At 40.7% G+C, this 18,692-nt stretch overlaps 1 protein-coding gene across 1 annotated transcript in view; it reads right to left on the bottom strand.

Moving 5' to 3' along the window:
- RFTN1 (raftlin, lipid raft linker 1) overlaps window positions 1–18,692 on the bottom strand; it is a 310,755-nt gene that overhangs the window by 64,351 nt on the left and 227,712 nt on the right. The window lies entirely within an intron of this gene.

Below are 18,692 nucleotides of genomic sequence, written 5' to 3'. Positions count from 1 at the left end.
CAGTCACACACAGACACCATAAAATTCCTTTAATCTGGTGTATGGAACATGATGAGTGCTAAATTATTAATTATTCTGGATTATTGGATGGTCATAATAAGACAAAACATATCTATAAGTGTAAAAAATATATTTTTCTTTAATATAGGTCTAATAAAAAAAAAAAAAGACAAGCAAACAATATTTAATATAGAGGCTCTCTGTAATGAAAGAAAAGATACAAAATGACTAAACAGGCTGAAATTACTAAGCTGTTTGTCGAAGCCTAAACGACCTCCATTATTTTGGGGTTAAAATATGTTGTGTTTACGCTATATCATCCTAAACAAAAAAAGACAATATTACATTGCTGTCATGAAAATTGAAAATGCACATTCAATTTTAAAAACATAAAGTATAAAATGAATGTTACTGCATATTTTACAGATCAAAATAATACAGATACATATTTTCAGCACTTAAAAATAGCAAATTCCCCTGGGATACTTAAACTGTCATAAGAATAGGCTCAGCTATCGATGCAGATTTATTACCAAATGGAAAACGTCAGTAATAGCTGTGAATGCCAGAAAGCAGTAGCGGAAGTACACTAAATTTATGTGGCTTGGAATGTCATGATTTACATTATATTAATATTTACCATGAAAGACATTGCATACGTTTTTTGTGAGAAGCCACAGCAATTAATCTACAAATGCAAGTGTATAATCTTTTGTGAGTGACGTTCATTTCCACCAATTACTAAGATAATTGGGCTTTATTGGACAGTCAGTACTACCATTATTAGTGCAATGACTGTAATTTGCACGATTTGCCTTTTCAGCCAGCAGCATAACTTCCAAGTGAATCTTATAAGTATCACACAGATCTGGAATTTAAAGTAAACCTCCAAGTCAAAATAGAACGTCCAGCTATTGCCTGGAGTTAGGCCCCTCTCCAACCTGTCTACATCTTACCTTACCGTAGCTGGTGCATGACTACAGAGCACCAGGTTCATGAGCTGCTTATGAATGGAAATATTTCCTTTATTGGACCAGTAGAAATTGTATGTGGATGCTGAAGCCGGAACACTGTATGTATCTAAAAAGTTTGATTTAAGGGAAGTAAGGCCATGCTCACACGGATTTGCCATAGCCTCAGATTCCTATAGTCAGTTGGCTAGCGTAGCTACACGTAGATTCGCCCCATTGTGATTAAACAGAGCTAATCCACTTATTTTTAGCGTGGAAATTAGCATAGTGTGGTGGATTTTAAAATCTGCATCGTGTTCATTATTGCCTATGAATATTTTCCTATGAACATGAATTGGGTATAAAATACCACATTCACATGCATTGCGGGATAATTGAAGCGGATTCTGTCACGATTTAGGCACGGAAGCGTGTGAACATGGCCTAAGTGAAGGTCTAACATTGGTAAAAGTTGGATTTTTTTGTTGTCTGGAGTTTCAGTGTAAACTACATAAAAACGGACTCTGATTTTTAATATCAGCCTAGGGCTTACAAAGATGCGAAAAAAAAATGTTCACTCAATGTGGCTACATGTTACATGTAAAACTGCATTTCCCCTTCAGCAAAAATGTATGGCCTATTGTAACTTCCACTGGAAATAATAGTTCATTGCTACGCTTTCAGGGGCTGGACCTGCAGCGATCAGCTGATCACTGGGCCAGCTTCATGGTTAGAAGGGGCTTTTTTGATGAGACAAGCACTTTAAGCAAGAAATACGTAGCGCAGTTGCTCAAAGTCTCTTTTTTGGACCTCCCCTTCTCTAGACAGAGGTTATTACACCCTTAGGGTGCACTTGCCTCCTCAGGAGCAATTCATGATATTTGCTTAGGATCCCATTCTGAAATATCTTTTCAAAAACAGCTTTTTCCTTATCTCAAGAAAATAAATAAAAAATGTTGCTTTCAATTCTAAGAAACGTTGTTATTTTTCACTACAAGGCATTAGTCCCTGCTTTGTCATATCTAGAGAACCATTTCTTTCCCACCGATGTGGTGATATCTTATCTTTGACCATAAACCCCACAAAACGCGTGTGTTGTATGAGCTTTGTCACACATATGGGATTGTCTGCTTCTAAATTGAATTTTTATGTGCTATAAAGAAGTCTATTCATTGAGGATATATACTGGGCACATCAAAGTTATATGGTTACTGCATATGTGTAACTTGAAAACAGAAACACACGGACATCAAAACTTTAGGTCAAGTACAAGTCAATGACAGCTAAGCATTACAGGCTAAAAATGCAGGTGTCCATATCCTAAATGGTATGTGTTCTTTGTGCTCTTTATTTAGAAAAAAACTGGATAACCAATGAAGTTGTGGTGGGGTGGGATGAAAGGAACAAGAAGCTCTCTAATAAAAAGCCCCAAAAAATTGAGGAACAGCATTGTCATCTGGATACAGAGGGGTATTTTTATGTCATTACAATTACAGCCAGGGGCTTTACTCCTCACATCAGAATAATCGGTGGAGACATACAAATCATTCCTTTTCTCCCCTGTGGCCAAATGCATCCAGGACCAATGGTGTGTAGAAATTATGAAGAATATGACTATACAGTATATATATTCCTACTTGCATACAGCTGTTTCAAGCTTGTTAGCCTTCATCAGTGTGACACATGGAAACCATGGATACATTGTGTAAAAGTAATTGAGTTAAAAAAAGGATCTGTCCCCTCTTCTGCCATGTGTATTTATTAAATACTTTTAATCCCCATTAAATAACAATTCTGGACCATATTTTCTAGAACTTTATATTGTAATGTTTCTCTATTATTCCTACTGCAAATGTATGAATATATTGATAACTGGGTGTTACCATTTCCCTCCTCAGTTGCGCTTGGTACTTTACACACGTCAAACCTTAAAGAGGCTCTGTCACCAGATTCTCAAATCCCTATCTCCTATTGCATGTGATCGGCACTGCAATGTAGAGAACAGTAACGTGTTTTGTTTTTTTTTAAACGTTCATTTTTGGCCAAGTTATGAGCTGTTTTCTATATATACAAATGAGCTTTGAAATGGACAACTGGGCGTGTTTTTATTCGTATATCCAACTGGGCGTGTATTGTGTTATTAACTGGGCGTGTTTACTTGTTTTACTAACTGGGCGTTGTGGAGAGAAGTGTATGATGCTGACGAATCAGTGACCAATCAGCATCATGCACTCCTCTCCATTCATTTACACAGCAGCATCGTTCTTACTAGAACGATGTGCAGCCACATACACAAGTGTCCTGATAATGAATACACATGACCTCCAGCCTGGATGTCATGTGTATTCAGAATCCTGACACTTCTGAATCTTTTCTGTGAGATTCCAGCAAGCCGCTCGTAATCTCGCGAGATTACGAGGTAAACGAGATTTTGTTTCCCTTGCTGGAAATCTCACAGAAAGGATTCTGAAGTGTCAGAATTCTGAATACACATGACGTCCAGGCTGGAGATCATGTGTATTCATTATCAGGACACTTGTGTATGAGGCTGCACATCGTTCTAGTAAGAACACTATGTGTTGTGTAAATGAATGGAGAGGAGTGCATGATGCTGATTGGTCACTGATTCGTCAGCGTCATACACTTCTCTCCACAATGCCCAGTTAGTAAAACAAGTAAACACGCCCAGTTAAAAACACAATACACGCCCAGTTGGACATACGAAAAAAAACACGCCCAGTTGTCCATTTCAAAGCTCATTTGCATATATAGAAAATAGCTCATAACTTGGCCAAAAATGAACGTTTTTCAAAACAAAAAAAGTTACTGTTATCTACATTGCAGCGCCGAACACATGCAATAGGAGATAGGGATTTGAGAATCTGGTGACAGAGCCTCTTTAAAGGGAGACGCCCCATTTAGTTACAAATCAAGGCAAGATTTTGACTACCTCTTCCCCACATGGGACATAGAGTCAAGCAGAAAAAGTCTTGACCTTCGTAGAAAACATCTTGATGACCAGGGGTCAAAGAAGGGAAATATGGAAGCTGTTAGAAATCCAAAAAGAAGGCAGCAGCTTTAGGAATGGCTCAATGAAACGTGGAAACCTGGAATAGCTCAATGAAACATGGAGCAAGTTTATAAGATCTTAAAGAGGCTCTGTCACCAGATTTTGCAACCCCTATCTGCTATTGCAGCAAATAGACGCTGCAATGTAGATTACAGTAACATTTTTATTTTTTAAAAACGAGCATTTTTGGCCAAGTTATGACCATTTTTGTATTTATGCAAATGAGGCTTGCAAAAGTCCAAGTGGGCGTGTTTAAAGTAAAAGTCCAAGTGGGCGTGTATTATGTGCGTACATCGGGGCATTTTTACTACTTTTACTAGCTGGGCGTTCTGACGAGAAGTATCATCCACTTCTCTTCAGAACGCCCAGCTTCTGGCAGTGCAGACACAGCCGTGTTCTCGAGAGATCACGCTGTGTCATCACTCACAGGTCCTGCATCATGTCAGACGAGCGAGGACACATCAGCACCAGAGGCTACAGTTGATTCTGCAGCAGCATCGGCGTTTGCAGGTAAGTCGATGTAGCTACTTACCTGCAAACGCTGATGCTGCTGCAGAATCAACTGTAGCCTCTGGTGCCGATGTGGCCGACACGATGCAGGACCTGTGAGTGACGACACAGCGTGATCTCTCGAGAACACGGCTGTGTCTGCACTGCCAGAAGCTGGGCGTTCTGAAGAGAAGTGGATGATACTTCTCGTCAGAGCGCCCAGCTAGTAAAAGAAGTAAAAACGCCCCGATGTACGCACATAATACACGCCCAGTTGTACTTTTACTTTTCAACACGCCCAGTTGTACTTTTGCAAGCCTCATTTGCATAAATACAAAAATGGTCATAACTTGGCCAAAAATGCTCGTTTTTTAAAAATAAAAACGTTACTGTAATCTACATTGCAGCGCCGATCTGCTGCAATAGCAGATAGGGGTTGCAAAATCTGGTGACAGAGCCTCTTTAAGTCAGATATTCTTCATGAATTCTTCGTGGACAGTCAGACTCAATCCCCAGGAACATATTTGGGAACTGGGCATCAATGCTTATCCAAATTATTGTGGACCACCATCCAGATGTCGAGAAGATTATTGCTAACCTCCACAACAGCAGGTACCTAAGGCTGTGCCATGATCGGAAGAGGAGCACTCGAACTTCAACCTTAGATCGTCTCAAATGGAGATTTACCTTATGATTCAAAGACATGGTTGTTGTGGTCAAACCCAACCCAAGGTAGCAACTCTGACCGAATTTCCTGATGAGCATTAGTATAAGCCTGCATATACTGTTACGATTCTCACCAGAGCAGTAGATCTAAGTCACAATTGATTTGTAGCTGGCTAGACTGGGATGCAGAGTATAAGGAATCTCATGTTTAACCCTCACAATGATGTATGGATTTTCCCAGTCCAGATTTCAAGGTCACGGGCCCCAGAATAGTCACCGATTGTCGATGGGTGCGCTGTAGCGGACAACCGTAGTCAGTAGTCAAGTCAAGAGTCGATTTCAAGAGTAGAACCACAGGAACCTAACAAATCCAATGGGTGAGACAGGAGTGTAATCCAGCAACAGGCCGAAATCAAGTTCAGGATCGGAGTCAAATAGCAACAAAAGCCAAACATAGGATGTATCTTGATCTGCCGGTAAAGATTGGTGGCCCCCTTAAATTAGACGCTAGGACCAAGACCAATGTCATCCAGGCTCTGCCAGCCATGCAGAGGAGGAGGCCCGCAAAACGAGTGTCATGACGTGGGGTGTGGACCCACTGGGCCATACCGTGTAGCGGAATAGCAGCTGGCCAAACAGGTACAATGCAATGTCTATAGTTCAGAAAGGGTACCTGAGGCAATGTAGACAGTAGCGGTAGATTCAGGCTAAGATGAGGCTCTGACAGTAGACAGACACACGGCGGGGTGCGACACAATAGATGCAGCGGAGGGCACAACAAGACCCCAACTCTTGACGGCACAGAGGCATGGTAGCACGGGATACAGGGTACAGGCATCAGGAACAGGTAATACTGGGAACTGGAAAACACTAGGAGACTATTTGTAATGACAAACTTTAGGTAACACAACAATGCTCAGGCAAGGATCGAGAGGGTAGAGCATTCTGGGCTAATTGCAGTATTCTGCAATTGTGTGCGTACTGGCCCTTTAAGGCCGAGCATGTGCGTCTGCGAGAGACAGTGTCTGGACCAGGAAGTGAGTGCCGGTGTCTCTCAGGAGGGAGATGCCGCGGGAACTCACTTTTCCATGGCCGCGGCCGTCAGAGGGTAAGTCAGGACGGCGGTCCGCGGCGATAGACGTTACAACGAGGAGCTGAAGAGCAGGCGTCCGGTTCGCCGCCATTAGTGGAAGTGGTGGCAGCTTGGGGAGACGTGCCGCTGGAACCAGGCTTGGGGATTAACACAGAGCCACGTGCAAGGAGCCTGTACGGTAGAACACGGAGGATGTACAGCCTTCATACCAGGCTCCTTTAGTTGCTGTAGGTATGAAGTTAGTCTCAAATTTATACGGAATTCAACAGAAAAAAATGTCCTTATTAAATTGGAGGTATGCGTATGTATAAAGCTATTCTCCCCTAAGAGTAATGCTAAGAACAATGCTGTACATAGGTCATCCAATGAAGCATGCTACAGGTTTTTTTTTCTCTATATGAACTTGTAGGTATGCGAATGTAGTAATGGTGTATACACTAGTATGTGTGCAAGACTCCGGCTCTGTAAATCTCAGGGGTTGTGGAGTAGGATGTGCATAATGACTTATACTTATGAAACTGAACACTGTCCTCTAATTAATAAAACCGCCAATGGCACATTGGGTAGTGTCCTAAAATAAAATATCTAGCTGGAGAAACACTAAAAAAAAAGCCCTCACCAAACTAAATAATAAGTATTTGATTCCCATTGTATGGTCGGCCCATATTATTATTTACAAGACCTATATACTGTTCGCTCACATCAGTTCATACATAGTAATGGAAATCTCTTTGCAAAGGTAATAATTGGCAATGAAATTACTAAAATGTAAATGGTAAATTAAAAATCACTCACTAGATCAGTGAATGAAGAGACTATCTGGAGTGTAATGGACTCCACATATGCTTATGAAGCACAGTTGACTGCTAACACTTGGGATCTTCTTGAGAGTAAACTCAGAACAGCAGGCACACAATCCAGTCTCATTAAAAACATGTCAGACAAACGAGCCGGCAGCTCGAGACGTCTCTTATACTGTTCATCTGCCGTCTACACCTGGCTGCTCCATACACCTCCGTTACCACTTCTATGGGTGGTGGAGCTTAAAAATTATATCACTCTCTGACACATCTTGCTTAAATTGGTCCAATGCCACTACCACTAAATTTTTTATTAAGGTAAAGATGCTGCCCTACTGTGCACAAAAAGCTGTTTTCACTGGTGTCCATAAATATTTAATGCTTTTCTGTTGGCTAAATGCCACTTTAATGTTCTGTATTTTGATTTACTGGATGAGTATAAATTCCCATTTACTGACTACTAAGCACTAGATGCCTTATGTCTTTGAAATAAGACAGTGGAAAATACTAAGCTCATAAAGGACAAAAGAAAAGCATGCTATAACTTAATGGCAGCACTGCAGTTACTACAGTATATTCGTTCAGTTCGGACATCTGTGAGCAGGGAAGCATCCAAAAGTCATCCACACACTTTTAAGTATTTTTATTTATGATCATATAACATCCATTTGTAGTACAACTGCACACATGCGCACAGCAAATAATTCCTTAATCATAAGGGGGCTACTTATATAAATAAAGCTTATAGGGGTAGTCCCGGACTAGAGAAGCGAATCTGTCAAACAGTGCCCCTCTTATCCATGGGTGTAATTGCAGCTAATCCTTATTTGAGGCTGAATGGCATCAACAGATATGGGCAAGAGTGGCGCTCTGGAAAAATATAAAAAGCAGACCCTTTTCTCTAATCCTGGACACCCTCTTTCCTATATACTTTGGAGCATATTTAGTAATACTTACATACTTTTGAATGACACACCAGTATACAGTTTCTGTGTAGCGTGAGCAATATTTATAAACACGTCACACACTGATTAAGGAATATGGCGTAGCTCATCGCCAATAATCTCTGTTAAAGAGTGGCAAAAATATTTGTTAATTAAGTTGCAGTGTGTCACTTGCAGGCCACACATCCTTTTTCTGGAATTCCAGTGACAGCAAGTTGGTTTTATATTGCCACTACATCAATTGTAAGAAATTGATTAAATAAGTCATTCATTTTTATCAGCAGTTATCTAGCAAAATAACCAACTTATCAGTCCCCCTTATCCCTGTTGTCACTTTCCGTTTCCCCAGGTCACAAACTGTAATCGCTTGCACCCCCAGGTCACCCATGTACGTTTGGTCGCTGTTCTTATTTAATCTGTGTATAACAGCAGCGTGGACGCGCATGTTACTGCGCATGCGTGTTTAGTCAACTCTACCCAATCCGACAACTCTACCCAAGCCTATGATACTCCAGATGCTAGAGTAGCGCATGGGACTCCCACACAGACTACTCCTGCTGCATTCAAGCTCTCAATCTGGGTCGACAAAGCTCATCGTGAACGCGCACAGCCATAAAATCAAAACAGGAAATTGTGTGATTTGGAGTCTGAAATGGCGTATGGCAGGTCACCAGAGCGACAAAGGACACGATTATCACTTATATCAGGTACCAGGAACCAGTGGTTAAATCACGGATGAAATACAGAGGTTGAGGGGACATATAGAAGGGTCAAAAACATGAGACACAGTTTATTACCCGACACACAACACATTCAGCAATTACTTCAAAATATGTTATATGACCGGAATACCCCTTTAAAGGATATGGACATCATTAAATGTCATTTATTGGGGGGAAGGGGTGTGTTTTATAGCATTCTATTGATTTTGGAATAAAAATAATTTCCTCAATAGGTCTTTATTAAAAATGTTGTAACATGTTGCTCTCTCCTGTACCCAGTCAAATCCGTCAGTGCAGTGCACTAACAGCTTGCTCTTCAGCACGTCGTCGCTCCTGAGCGCTCATAAACATTAATTTTATCTGGATTATTTAGCTGCATTTTAGCTTGATCATAATTCGGCTATAATGAGCATTTATCAGCACTCAGGTGAGTAGGCAGATGGGCTGAAGAGCGAGTCGTCAATGCACTACACTGACGGATTTTCCTGGGAACACGACAGAGCAGTCTGCAATGTATATGAATACATGCAGGCTACACAAGAAAAACATTACAACATTTTTAATAATGGGGAACTGATTTTTAACTCAAATTAGTGGCATCCAATACTAATTTAAAAAAAAAAAAACATTCAAAGGGTGTTCATAGATGTTAAGAAAAATTACATGAAAAAGTATATATGACACGTCAGGCGTGCATGGGACATGTCGGTTTACCTTTCCAGCCAAGTGGTATGTATTAACTGAATTGGTTCTCGTGGCACAATCTTAAAATAGTGACAAGGAGAGGGTATCATAGGACCATATCTATTAGTCGAATGGGAACGGAGGCTGGAGGTGCACTTAGGGTTGCCAACGACCCAGCCAGTATTCAGCAAGAACATATGGCCATCATCAGCTTTAAAGCCAGGATCACACACACAGTTTTGATGCAGTTTTTGGCTCAGTTTTTTTTAGCCAAATACAGAAGTGGCACAAAAGAAAAGAGATGCATCAGCCAAAAACTCCCACAAAAACTGCATCAAAACTGTGTGTGATCCTGGCCTTACAGTAATAAAATATAAATGACATACATGACTGCCCTGTAGCAGAATGGACAGGGTTGAAGGAATTCCTTTGAAAGTGATTGCTTTGCTTGTGGTTCAGCTTCAGCTTGATGCTTTATAGACTTTGGACTTCCATTGAGGCAAATCTTGAGATTACTCAATACTAGAGGGAGCAGCTGCAGCAATAAACATGCATCAATATTTAATAAGGCAAGCGTCTAGCCTCAGCGACTGACTACTGCTCAATCTGGCATAGGAGGGAGGTCAATGATATATGTGTGAAGGCTTGGCCTGACCAGCTGTAAACTGTCTCCCTACCTTAACCTTAACCTAAATCTTCAGAATTGTAGGGCTCATACACAGTTCCTAAAGCGGGAAGAGACTTTTTAGAATTGTACACTGTATTAGCATCTGCTATATTAGTGCTTCACTTGTGAGGTGCCCCAGCACCCCAGATTCAGAAGACAGTCCCCTTGTCTTGTGACATTCAGTAATATCTAGTAGTAATTTAAAGAACTTAAAACGCATTTCGGTTTTGACCCAATGTCTTCTTCATGTAAAACCTGAGGATGTACCTGAGGAAGAATTGCATCAATCCCAAAATGCGTTGTGCGTTTATTAAATTACTATTGGATATTACTGACCGTCCTCCTGTATTAGCATTGCCGCAATATACCATTAGAACGTTTGGTGGATATGGATGAAGCTGTTTTTTCTGGAGCAGCGTGATGAGTGATTTCACTTCTACACACCGGTGCCAGTGTTGTGCCTGATTTCTGCACTACTCGTGCCTATATTGATTTTTTTTCTCCATGGAAGAGGCATGACATTGAGAGATATCATGAGAGCCCCCAATCAGCGTGGTGTAGAAATGCCAAATTTAGTATTTATGTGCACTTCACACAATACAGTATAGCTGTATGCTTTACTGCTCTAGGAAATTCAATGACTACTTTCAAGGTCTAGACAAACCCTGCAAGCATTTAAAATAACACGAAGAAAAGGTAATCAAGCACCTAGTGACCTCGATTTCAATCATTTATTAATTTCAGAAGGATGGCCATTGTACCAGACTTCAGTTTATTAGAATAAGTCTTGTTTTGTTAAACAAAAAATAAAGATAATGTGTATAATGATTATAAGTTTTACAGACCGCTCACTATTCCCCCTAACCCGGGTGCCAGTCACCGCTGAGGAAAATAAACTCATGACAGGTAGTTCTCACAAGAGGTCCTCATCCCAGAAAATGCTGGAGCTTTACAGAGGTCCTGTCTATCTCCTGACATGTCATTCGCATTCCCTATAAAATAATAACAAAGCTGGTGCATCTTTTCTTAGAATTCTATTTTGTGCCATTCCTCCTAGAAATTAAAAGAAATAAGAACTGGGTGTTACCATTCCCCTTGTCAATAGGGTGTCCCTACACAATCTGACACTCTCAGCACTGATTGCACAGTATCAAAGTGTTAAGGGGAATGGTAATGCCAGTTGTCAATTTATTTATACATTTCCAGGAGGTATAACAGAGGAATGGCAGAAAGGTGAAATGGTGATAAGGCATTATTTAATAGGGAATACAAGTATTTACTAAAACGGAGTTCCTCTTTAGCTATCAGCTCATGTAGGTCAGCCTCAGATGGCACGTACCTAGCATTTCTGACCCTTCGTCCTTGATGGCTGCCTTGTCTGACATCCCAGAGATGACCTAGCTTGACTTTCTGAACTTGCTCCTGCCCTGTATTTGATGATTCCACACAAACCCAGGTTTACTGATGAACCGGCTTACGCTGTGACATTGAGCCTGAACATAAATACTATGCCTGGCCCTCTGAATAGTTTCAGCTAAAATACGCAAGTCCAAGAATATTTTCTATGACATATGAGTCAATGGCCAACTAGTATATGGCTCAAAATTATATTACCTGCCCTCTTTGAAATGAAAAGAAGATGCATATGTCCATCCTTTAGAACATAAATAATTACACAGACATACACTAAGGTCACAGACATACACTAAGGTCACAGACATACACTAAGGACAACAACTAAAGCCGGCCATATACATGCACCAAATTATATTGATAATTTACAGAAAGACTCATTTGTCTAATATACCCGGTTGGTAAATTGTTGTTTTTTTCTATTCTCTACAAGTGATTGGCACGGCATTATTTGATGACATACTTTGGGCTAACCCTTGATAAATTAAAGGGGTTAAAATAATAATTTTGAGCAGGTCCATCTGCTCAATACAGTTATATGCACATTGGGAGGGAATTTAATAAGACTGGCGTTTCATACATCAGTCTTAATATAAAGAAAGTTAGCACAAAATGCGCCTAATATATTAATAAATTAGGCATATCTCTGGCCATTCATGCACCAGAAAGTGAAATGTGTGCCATAATTTATGCCAGTTTCTGGTGTAAATATGATAATTTGTCGAGCTGGTGGCCTTGGTGCTTCTGCTTAGCCCTACTAACTTTTTAGAAAAGTTGGTGAGCGGCACAAAAGTCACAATTTTATCGCAAATTCAGACTCCTGAAATGTGGTCCCCCTCTGTAAGAATACCTTCCATACTGACAGGTTAGAGACATTCAATTATTACATATACGGCCATTTTTATAAAAATAATCTGGCTATTGCAACGGTTACATTTTATATATTTGATATTGTAATTATAACACAAATTTTGAATAATAAATTCTTAGCAGGGCTATATATTAAATGTAGTCCATGTTTAACTGCATATCATGTATAATGTATATTGAATGACTTGTTTATCCACTCACGTACATAACAGTTACCGGCCAGTGAATTTTTTTATTTTTTTTTGGGGGGGGGGGGGGGTTTGTAGGAATTATGCACTTTTTTCTCCCTTTTGAAAATTATAGACTCACTGTCCTTTTTTAATATGAATTTTGATACTGAAGCAAAACACATGTTATTATATGAATTATCTTGGCTTGACTGCTCACCTTTATTGTCCAGAATACTTTTCTGTGGTTCTGTATTTGGGCATGGAACACCACAATAAGATTTTCTCCACAATGTATAGCTAAGGAATTGTGCGGCCATCTGTTTTTTTGGGTGGTTTTTATAAAATACTACATTTCCACTGGAAAATCCATGGCTGGCCATGGCTTTCCTTGGCCAAATCAGCCTCTTGCCAGGTTAATGGGAGCTGGATTTTCGACGATCATTTAATCGTCATTCTGGTTCCCATTTGAAAGGGATGTCTCTAAAGAGACAAACCTTCAAATTATAACAACTATGCTTAGAGACCTCCATGCTTGAACTATAGGTCAATTATTTGTACATTTATACAAATAAACTACTTGCTCTTCAACTGATGAGAAGTATCTACCCAAGACGGATCAAAAACTAAGTTAAAGACCATTCTCCCATTACATGAAAAGAGGAATACTATGTTCAGACATTTCTGTGTTATATTCTTCTTCATCAACATATGGTATGTTCCACAGAGCCTGAATGGCATATGTTATTCAGGGAAGCTTACATTCCCATGGGATTCATGTGATAAAAGTTGTATAATCCTAGCCTAAACCGTCACTTCAATGAGTAAGACTTTAAAGCAGGTGATGTAGCCTGGCTGCTAGAGTAGATTATAAAACAATTTTCTGCAATATCCACAATTTCTATTTGGTCTGCTTGGCTACATAGTCAAACTATTTGTGGTGAAGTCCAATCTTATTATGGATTCTATTAGGCGACAGAGCGAATATATGTCGTTTTTAGGAAAGTAATGAAGTCATACAATATTTCTACAGGCTCATTACATCTAATTTCCTGTGTTAGATATAATCTTTAAATGTACATGCCTGGAACATCTAACTAATTCATTACTGAAAATTCATTTATTTCCTGATATTAATCATAACAACATTATTGAACTGCCTACAGACCAGAAAGAATGCTCAGCGGAATATTATTTCATGTTATTGTTACTGAAAAGCCAGAGATTGATATCGGAAATGTGCTATATTACTACTGTCCTACCTCATTCAGGCAATGTAATTAAAATTAATTTATGACTGAAGATACGGATATTGGTGGACACATTTATAAGCATTACAATGAAGTCATTTCTCATTTCATAGAGACCTCAACAGGAATTATTAGATTACGCTTGATTCTTTTGTGTAATTCACTCAACTAGTGGATATTGTTTCTTATAAATACTTAAAAATAGAAATGTATGATCTTTTAAGGTAGAAATGGCAGGCAATTTGACGTTATCGGTACAATACACCATAACGTCATGATCAGTGGCGATCCGAAAACTGGAACCTCCAATGATCATTACAACAAATAAGCAGAAGTGGTAGTAGAGTGCAGTGGCCAATTTATTTTTCCTCAATGCATAGTTCCCCAATTCTCAATTAAATGGGGTTGTGTTACAATTCTCTGCACAGCATCTGGTGTGATGATGGGAAGAGAAAATACCAAAGGAGACATAGTCCCTTTGTTTAGGGATTGGAGGGGATCCCCACGTCCTTGTAGTAGACGTTTCATTTTTTTTGCCTCTTACCTTTTCACAATCATAATCAACGTAATCAACTTAGATGTATTATTTTTGGGGTTTTTTTTGCAGACCAAATTTTAAAAGTTAGAATTTAATTTTTAGGAAAATTAAATTCACCAATATAAATATGTTAAGAATAATGTACAGGTTGTTTTACGGTTATGGATACCAAATATGTATATATTATTTACCATTTTGTGTAATTTATTCAATAAAGATTTTTTTAATGTTAAAGAGGCTCTGTCACCAGATTTTGCAACCCCTATCTGCTATTGCAGCAGATCGGCGCTGCAATGTAGATTACAGTAACGTTTTTATTTTTAAAAAACGAGCATTTTTGGCCAAGTTATGACCATTTTTGTATTTATGCAAATGAGGCTTGCAAAAGTACAAGTGGGCGTGTTTAAAGTAAAAGTCCAACTGGGCGTGTATTATGTGCGTACATCGGGGCGTTTTTACTTCTTTTACTAGCTGGGCGTTCTGACGAGAAGTATCATCCACTTCTCTTCAGAACGCCCAGCTTCTGGCAGTGCAGACACACAGCCGTGTTCTCGAGAGATCACGCTGTGACGTCACTCACTTCCTGCCCCAGGTCCTGCATCGTGTCGGCCACATCGGCACCAGAGGCTACAGTTGATTCTGCAGCAGCATCAGCGTTTGCAGGTAAGTAGCTACATCGACTTACCTGCAAACGCCGATGCTGCTGCAGAATCAACTGTAGCCTCTGGTGCCGATGTGTCCTCGTTCGTCCGACACGATGCAGGACCTGGGGAAGTGACGTCACAGCGTGATCTCTCGAGAACACGGCTGTGTCTGCACTGCCAGAAGCTGGGCGTTCTGAAGAGAAGTGGATGATACTTCTATACACAATGCCCAGCTAGGAAAAGTAGTAAAAACGCCCCGATGTACGCACATAATACACGCCCAGTTGGACTTTTACTTTAAACACACCCACTTGGACTTTTGCAAGCCTCATTTACATAAATACAAAAATGGTCATAACTTGGCCAAAAATGCTCGTTTTTTAAAAATGAAAACGTTACTGTAATTACATTGCAGCGCCGATCTGCTGCAATAGCAGATAGGGGTTGCAAAATCTGGTGACAGAGCCTCTTTAACTGTATTTAAATTCTTTTCACTTTTTTTTTCGCATTAGATTATTTCCTCATAGTGCATGACATCCTTTTTTACCCTCAAAGTAGTACATGAAGCAAGGCTTCAAAAGCATTAGCCCTCCTTCACACATTTTCTTTTTGTGCATTTAAAAAAACAAAAACACAAATTAATATACTGCTCCAAAAACTGTGATCACACAGGCAGTTGCAGTATTCGTTAAAACTGAGGTCCATGGGTGGAAAACACCTTACAAAACGCCAGACCTTTTGGAAAAGATGATACGGTAGAAAAAAAAAAAAGTCAAACAAAAACACAATGAGCCTCATTGATCAAAACGGTCTAACAGAAAAACTGTTCTTGTTGCCCATAGCAACCAATCACAGTGCAACTTTCATTTGCTAAACTGCACTGTAAATGGCTGCAAATTTAATACTACTCTGTGATGTCAGTATTTCTGTTAGGCCAGGAATATACACGCAGTTTTGATGTCGTTTTTGGCTCAGGTTTTTTTAGGAGTGGACACAAAAGAAAGGAGATGCATCAGTCTTTTTTGTATACCTTTCCTATCTTTTGGAAAGAATCCTGGATCTGGCTAAAAAAAACTGAGCCATAAACGTCACCAAAAACGGCCTCAAAACTGTGTGTGTGTGTGTGTGTGTGTGTGTGTGAGCCTGGCCTTAGACAGTTTTGATAAATGAGGGCCAGTGTGTTTAGAGAACTTCATATTCTCCTGCGGTCTACAAGCGCACAAATGCAATGAAAAATGTCACAAAAACCTGTGTGTGAACCCAGCTTTATAATGGAAGGTCCTTGCATATTTCCTAGACCCTACTCAGAAAAGCTTGTTCTATCTCATCTCAAAGAAGTTGGATTAGATTGAAATATGAGTAGACAGGACAATAAATTAGTTAGGATCCAATGAACGTTCATGGAACTTCCTGCACAACCTCCGTCTTGTGGTAAATAGCCAGGGCCGGCCACCGTGTGCCAACTCTGCCATCATGGCTCCTCCAGGAGTGGAATCCCCAGTGTTGTCGACGGGATTTGGCTTCTAGAGGGAGCCCGTCTAGGAGGCGGTGTAACTTCCGCTGTAGCAGCCATAGCGGTTGCTACAAGGCCCATGGCACAAGGGGGCCGTGCCGCCATCACGGTCCCCCCATGCCTAGTGGCCCCGCTAGCAGCCGCTATGGCTGCTACAGCGGTAGCGAAGCCACATTCAATAGTATCTGCATCCTTAGGATGCAGATACTATTCAACGCTATGGGAGAGCAGGGAGGTAGCTCCCAACTCTGCCATTTACTAGGTTACAGGCTCCCAGGCAGAATGCTGGTAGCCCTCTGCCTGGGGCTTTGGCTCTGGGGTTGCCCCAGACATCACTGGACAGTGATGTCAAGAGCAGAGCTGGAGTCCCAGACAGAGCCTTAATAGCGCTCTGCATATATATGGACAGTGATGCCAGGAGGAGAGAAGCAGTCCCAGGCAGAGTGCTAGAAGCGGCTCTGCTCCAGGACTCCGTCTCTGGGGTAGCCCCTGACATCACTGTCGATATATGGATAATGATGTCTGGAGCAGAGCAGTGTCCCAGGCAGATTGCTAGTAGCGCTCTGCCTGGGACTTTGGCTCTGGTATTTCGCCTGACATCACTATCCATATATGAATATGTGTGGAACTACCTGGGAGGGAGGGCTGTGTGGCACTACCTGGGAGGGGGTAGTGGGGCACTACCAGGGAGGGAGGTTGTGTGGCACTACCTGGGAGGGAGGCTGTGTGGCACTACCTGGGAGGGGGGCTTTGTGGCACTACCTGGGAGGGGGGCAGTGTGGCACTACCTGGGAGGGCTTGTGTGGCACTACATGGAAGGGGGGGCTGTGTGGCACTACATGGGAGGAGGGCTGTGTGACACTACCCGGGAGGGGGGCTACATGGCACTAACTGGGAGGGGGGCTGCGTGGCACTATCTACAGTGGGCACTAAATTTATGGGGGTACAAACTTGGTGCCTAACTACTTTATGGGGGCATAAACAGGGCCTAACTTCTATATGGGGGCACAAAGAGTTACTCAAGAAATGTAATTTGCAGACACTCCCGAATACTATTGATTAATATATGCCATGAACACATCCTACAACATTGCACCAAAACCACTAGCAATTTCCATTTTATTTTGCCTTCACACTGTCACACTCCATAGGAGTGAAGACATTTCCATTCACTTCTATGCTAAAAAACAGAAAACACATTTGTGTGATATGATTTGTGCAATATTTACATTATGCCACTTTTTTATGCCAGTCATTGAACGTCAACAGCCAAGTCCACATTCACCTCTAGTACACGTAGTAAAGCGAAGTCTTTCAATAACAAAAAAGTATTTTCCCTGTGTAAACATTTAATAAGGATCATGATCAGACATGACTGTCTCGCACTCTACGCTTTATAAAATATCCTAGAGGAAAATAATAATCTTTGCGGGGTAAATTTTACTGGGGTGTTCTCGCTTGGTTGCTATATTTAATGTATCATGTAAAACCTGTCAGCAGCTTTACAAGCAAACACATGCTGTTTTTTCTGTCACAATCCCAAAATCAATTTTCAAGCTGTGAGGTGTAATGGTGCCACAACTCTGTCATACGAGCTCAGTTTTCTAACACTTATTAAAGTTAGTCATTTTTACTCATATGTCCAATCTGATTTCTCCATGGTACTGCTGGACCCCACCGCCAGAGAACAACATGCTGTGCCTAAAATCAAGGCTTCTGTGCATATCAACAGTCTTGCACTTATTTCAGCTGTGGGCACAGAATGGGTTAACAGTATGATTTTACATAATGTGATTGTTAGGCCCAACACAATACCATAATCACGCTAATGATGCAAAAAAAAATAAAAAAATGTAGAAGATGCTTGATTATGACTTATTTTATGGATGAGCAGCTGCATTCTGTCAACTAGTTTTAAGAAGAAAAAAACAACATTAATATGGGAGAAGAAATGGCAGAATAAAAAGAGCACTGACGGACACCCACATATGAATATGATCATTGTCAGTGTGACAAGTCAGGCATGGCCTGGTGTCACCCCGCTGTGCATCTTTTGCCCATGCATACAGGGAACCTGGGAGACAAATGACATTCTCCCGCTGTCTGTCTGTTTATAAATACTACTTCTCGTTTCCATATGAGAAGAATGTAATCAGAGCCGGTAGCCCATTATGCCCGGATTTCTGTTTTCAGAGAGCTATGTATCAATCAG

This window comes from Rhinoderma darwinii, chromosome 5, assembly GCF_050947455.1.
Source record: "Rhinoderma darwinii isolate aRhiDar2 chromosome 5, aRhiDar2.hap1, whole genome shotgun sequence".
In the NCBI taxonomy this organism is placed as follows: domain Eukaryota; kingdom Metazoa; phylum Chordata; class Amphibia; order Anura; family Rhinodermatidae; genus Rhinoderma; species Rhinoderma darwinii.
Note: the sequence above shows the minus strand (reverse complement) of the source record. Positions and strands in the feature narration are given on the sequence as shown.